This window comes from Terrapene carolina, unplaced genomic scaffold, assembly GCF_002925995.2.
Source record: "Terrapene carolina triunguis isolate 2854851 unplaced genomic scaffold, T_m_triunguis-2.0 Scaffold21, whole genome shotgun sequence".
Classification (NCBI taxonomy): domain Eukaryota; kingdom Metazoa; phylum Chordata; order Testudines; family Emydidae; genus Terrapene; species Terrapene triunguis.
Genome location: NW_020664372.1, coordinates 15,800,713 through 15,806,712, shown reverse-complemented (window position 1 = coordinate 15,806,712; position 6,000 = coordinate 15,800,713). Strand labels below are relative to the sequence as shown.

Genomic DNA, 6,000 nt, shown 5'->3' with positions numbered 1-6,000 from the left:
GCCGCGCTGCAGGTTTTTGGTTTTTTTTGCTTTCCCGTTCTGGCCACCCCGTTCTTTTTTTGTTGTTGTTGCTTGGGGCGGCCAAAAAGCCAGAGCCGGCCCTGCAGATAGCTCAGCTTGAACCTTTGCCTTCAGTCTGTTTTTCAAAGTCCCAAGCCATGCAGTTGATGCCCATGTTATTTTGATCCCTCATATCTGTTTATGGAGAAGTCGTTGTTGTTTTGGGAGCCTTTACTCACTACCCAGGGATCAAATAATGAAGCTTGTGAAGAAAGAAGGATTCTCCTATTCAGCGGCGCTGCTCAGTAGCAGTGCATGACACCCATGCTTCATCATCTGCACTGGTGACTCACTGGTTTCCAGACTGAAATCACAGGTGGGTTTTCACATATAAATTACTAAATGGCCTAAGATCTTCTGTGTGGGAGGTGCCTTCTTTCCTCCCATCATACTGCCAAGTTTTGGTCAGCAGAGGCATTCAAGTTTCAGCTCTTTCCCTTTAAAAGACAGGAGCTGGAGGCAGAGCAATCTCCATGAAGGCCCTCAACTCTGGAACAAACTCTCTCCCATGCTTGTAATTCTATGAGGCACATATATTTGTTTCTGCTGCTGTAGCAGGTGGATTGTGTTGGGCAGAGATCGGCAACCTTTGGCACGCGGCTCGGCAGGGTAAGCCCCCTGGTGGGCCGTGCCGGTTTGTTTACCTGCCGCGTCCGCAGGTTCGGCTGATCGCGGCTCCCACTGGCCACGGTGAGAGTGGTGCTGGAATACTTTCTCCAGTTCTGGTGTCCTCGATTCAAGAAGCAACTTGTTTCCCCACTGCAGCTCAGCTGAGATTTTCATATCTTTCATAGAATAGGTTTAATAACTACAGATTGTGCAAAATGATTACAGATTTTAGTTGCCTTACCTTAGTCTTCAGTGCTGTAGCAAACATGCAAAATCACTGACAAGTGAAGCTAAGATGCATGTAGAGTACAGTGTTCTCCTATAGCAGGTCTCCTGTTGTAACTCACTGGTAAGAGTGTGTTGCAAGTTCCCCTCTGTGCCAATCCACAGAGGATAGGAGTTGTTACAGCCCACAGCTATAGAGCTTTAGCTCAAGATGTAGCATCTCATGCTTTTGGCCATGGCCCTCTGGTTCTGTTTACACATCAAGTTAAGAAAAATGCCCACCAGTTTAGCTGTACAGTTGGTGGTACCAATGGAGGCCATAATACAGATACGGTTTAGCTTGTTCTAAAGTTTTACTTACCTCCAGATTTTGGCAAAATGTTTATATTTCTTACAAATATTGCAACACTTATCAAAAGCTGGGCATTTGTAAGAAAAATAATCATTTTGCCAAAATCTGCAACCAGGATGAACTGCAGAAGATGAAGCAAAGCATCCATGCTGATGCAGTAATCTGGGAAGAGAACACAGACAGCAACACAGAATAGGTGTTCTGTCTAGGAGCAGTATCTGAAGAAGGAGGAACAGATGAATAAACAATTTCTTTAGAGAGTAATGTGACTCTTATAACCTATAAATTGGACACTGGTGCTTAGGTACATGTTGTTTCAGATAGTAGTATTAAAAGGTTGGAGAAAAAGAACAGGGAAAATGATGAGCAAACAGGTTAAATTGAAAGCTTATAATGGGTTACATGGGTTACAGAAGTGAAGATAAAAAGATCAAATAGAATTGATAATCTTTGTGATAGTTAAAGGGAATAAAGCACCTATATTGGATTTAAAAACATGCCAAGCCCTTGGGCTGATAAAAAGAATGCGCATGATAGAGGAGATAAGGAACACAGTCATAGAACAACAGTATCAGTATGATTCTGAGGGCACAGGAGAACTAGCAACTAAACATAGAATTGAAAGAGCCAAATTGTCCTGTCATGCATGCCCCTAGAAATATTCCTTTAGGTAGTTGAAAAAAGCTCAAAGAAAAGCTGGATCATTTAGTAATAGAGATAATTAGAAGAGTAGATGAGCTTGCAGCACTTATTAGTTACAGTGGGAGGAGGGGGGAGGATGGAACACTGAGATTATTCCTAGACTTTAAGGAATTTAACAAATATATCAGAAGGAAACACTTCCAGTTACCTATCAGGGAAGACATTTTTGGGGATATGGCTGATGCAAAATATTTATACTTTAGATCAGGGGTCGGCAACCTTCGGCATGTGGCCCATCAGGGTAATCCGCTGGCGGGCCGCGAGACATTTTGTTTACATTGACCATCCACAGGCACGGCCGCTCGCAGCTCCCTGTTGCCACGGTTCATTGTTCCCAGCCAATGGGAGCTGCAGGAAGCAGCAGCCAGCACGTCCCTGTGGCATGCTGCTTCCCATAGCTCCCATTGGCCGGGAACGGCAAACCATGGCCACTGGGAGCTGCGGAGGGCTGTGCCTGTGGACAGTCAACATAAACAAAATGTCTTGCAGCCTGCCAGCGGATTACCCTGATGGGCCGCATGCCGAAGGTTGCCGACCCCTGCTTTAGTTGCATCACCTGGATTCTGGCAGATTCCCTTAGATCAGAGGAGCTCCACATTACATAATTGCATTACACCTTATGGAAGATAGTGCTTTTTCAGATTATGATTTGGTCTAAAATTTACTCCAGAAGTCTTTCACAGAACTATACAGCAAATATTTGAGGGAATTGAAAGCCCCGAAGTGTATATAATGACATTCTCATACAGAGCAGTACAATAGCGTACCATAGCTGCAGGTTAAAGAGAACATTGGACAAGGCTAGAGCAGCAGGCCTTAAGCTAAATAAATAAAAATGTAATTTCTGGCTCAGAGAAATTATCTATTTAGGAGAAAAGTTAACTGAACAAGGGGGATGTATTGATTTTAGCAGAATACAAGCTACAGCAAATATGTCACATCCAGAAAATAAGGAGGGAGTACCGAGTTTAATAAGAATGGTTAATTTTGTTGTAAATAGTAAATTTACACATAATTTGGCTGCACAACCAACCTCCATGCACTCATGCAAAAGAATGTTCAATGGACACGGGATGCTAACCTGGACAAAGAGTTTGGTAACTTAAAACAATTGATTCAGAAAGTCCATGACCTCCTGTAGGAGATAGACCAAATTGTCCTCTACAGCACCCTAAAGAAGGCACATAGGCAACATTGATACAAAAAATATGCTGACCACTGGCGTATGTGTTCAACACTTTTACAAAGACAGAATGCCACCATGCCCAGATTGAACAGGAATCTCTAGCCCTGGTGCATGATTATAAAAAAATCCATGTGATCATTTATGGAAGATCAATTGTTGCAGAAACAGACCATAAGCCTCTGATATCAATTGCAAAGAAGTTTCTAGCTGAAACTCTGTCTAGAATATGACTTTTTTTTTCCAGCTCCAATTGTATGATTCAACAATACTATATAAACCGGGAAAAGAGTTGATGGTAGTGGACACATTGTCCAGATCATGATATAGTTCATGTCAACTGGATTAAAAAAAACATGTCCTGTCTCAGAAAGGAGGTGGAATGAATTTGTGGAGGCTACAGCTAATGGTGACACTTTATAGAGGATAATTAAGGCTATTAGAACAGGGTGGCCGGGATGCTACATACCAAGTCCATATTCCCAGTTCAAAGCTGAACTGTCTGTTATTGATGGCATATTGTTTAGAGAAAATAGAATAGTAGTGCCTAAGATGTTACTGTCTGACATGCTCACAAGAATACATGAAGGGAACTTGGGTATGGAGAAATGTGAACACAGAGCCAGGGAGACTGTATTGGCCCCAAATGAACAATGAGATAGAGAAAATTGTTAGTTTGTGAAATATGTCAAAAATATCAGCCTAAACAGGAAAAAGAGTCTATGTTGATAATCAATGAACAGGTAAGGGCATGGTCTAAAGTTGATGTGGACTTATTTACATATGCAGGTAAAGAGGTTTTGATATTGGATTAAAATTCTCTTTACCCAGAGATTGTTTTATTAGAAAATATCACATCATAACATAATAATGTGCATGAAAGCTATATTTTCCAGTCATGGAATCTCTGAAGTTATCATGTCTGATAGTGGTCTGCAGTTTGATGGACATGAATTTAAAGAAAGTTTGCTAGAGGATATGGCTGTACATTTGTAATTTAGAGTCATATGTATCCTCAATCTAATGGTCTGGTAGAGAGTGGTGTGAAAATTGTTAAAATACTTTTGAAAAAGTCCACTGACTCAGGTACAGATCCATATGTGGAACTATAGAGCAGCACCAATGAATCTTGGACTGTCACGTGCAGAGAGATTGTTTGGTAGGAAGTTGAGAATACGACTGGCTAATTTATTTGTAATCCCTAATGGCAATAGTGATTTAGATATGTCTAAGCAACATTAGTATAAATAAAAGATGTATTATGACAGAGGGTGTGTTGGAGCCTTTGAAGCCAGGATATGTTGTGTAGATTCATGATGGTACTTGTTGGGCACAGAGGGAAGGTGAGGTGCCCCCATGATCTGATGAATTACAGACTCCTGAAGGACATACATTTCAGATAAACAGGAGACATTTGCAACATCTTTCTGAAGAAAAGGGGGGATAAGTAGACAGATAATTCACTGACAGGACAAAGCACTGAGGAAATCACAGATAATATTTCAGACCAGCAAGCATAGCTGTCTGCTGATTCAGCTATTGCAAAGACTGAAGTGGTGCCTCACAGACCTAAAAGAGTATGTAGAGCATCTGAAAGACTCATTGAGCACAACTAACAAAGTTGGGTATATTATGTTTTTTACAGAGAAACAGTTGGTATATATTTTAAATTGTTTGTGGTTGCTTTGCTTCTTCTTCTTAGCATATGGCATAATGTGCCTCGGGTGGTACGTGGCCAGGATTCATCACTAAATTTGGTCAGCTGGTTGGATCATTAGTGTCCCAAAATCAGACCAGGTACTGATGGAGAGTGTGACATTGCTAGAAAGGCAGATGTTAGGAGTATATACCGTGCCTTTAAGAGCAGAGCACATGCTAGGAAGAACCAGTTGGACACTGTCTAGTTGCAGCTTCACCAGATATACAGCTAGGAGCTCATGGCTGTTCTTTAGATTTTGTTGCATCTGTTTTAGTTCTAATAAAGCCTTTCTCCTTAGAGTCCAAACTGTTTCTCCTTCTTTTGAATTCACAAGACAGCACACCATCACCAGTACAGTTGAACTAGTGGGAATTTCTTTCTATAATGTCATGTGCAAAGACAGCCAGGGGGTAATATTTTTTACTCACATGGAAAAACCTGATGGGACCAGGAGGAAAACATGTAAGAAACAGATTTTAAATTTGGAGATTTGCCAGATAATCCCATCAAATAGGTGGGAATTGATTCCCTGCAGAACAAGTAATCTGAGGATTTTCAAGCAATTGTCTGTTCTTCAGTAGTATTTCTATTTTCCTCCCCTACTTCCCTTCTGGCACCATGGCTCCTGCAGATGCTGTGCTACCCTCACTGCTATTCCTATTATCAAGCCAGGAGGTAGCAGCATTGTAAAATGGCTACTTTGCAATTCCTCCTCCTTCTTGCACCAGGACTGCTAAGATCTCACATGTATTTGGCACTGAAGAATTTCTGTGGCAGGTGGCATGAGCAGTGTTACAGCAGTTTTACTGATCAGGTCAGAAGCTAAAGAGAGGAGACAAATGGGCAGCTAAAAAGAAATTAATATACAATGTGTTAACTAAAACATTCAAGCTTAGCTATATATTAATATATTGTGATTTATCAGTTTATATAAGTGGCCCTTTAAAATTAAATATTGCCTAATGTGGGTAGAATGACCCGTATCTTGAAGAGACTGTATATTCACTGGTAACTAAAAGTGCAGGATGAAAGCCCTTTTTAACCTACCATACTGCCGCTTTCAAAGCTATTTTATAAAATGAAGGTAGCTATAAAACTCTTAAGCCTGTGACCAAAGGCTACATAAAAGGATGGGAAATGAAAGAATAAAAGGGGAAAAGATGCCTAATA

At 41.0% G+C, this 6,000-nt stretch overlaps 1 pseudogene; it reads right to left on the bottom strand.

Annotated features, from left to right (window-relative positions):
* LOC112125878 overlaps positions 1-6,000 on the bottom strand; it is a 56,916-nt pseudogene that overhangs the window by 45,831 nt on the left and 5,085 nt on the right.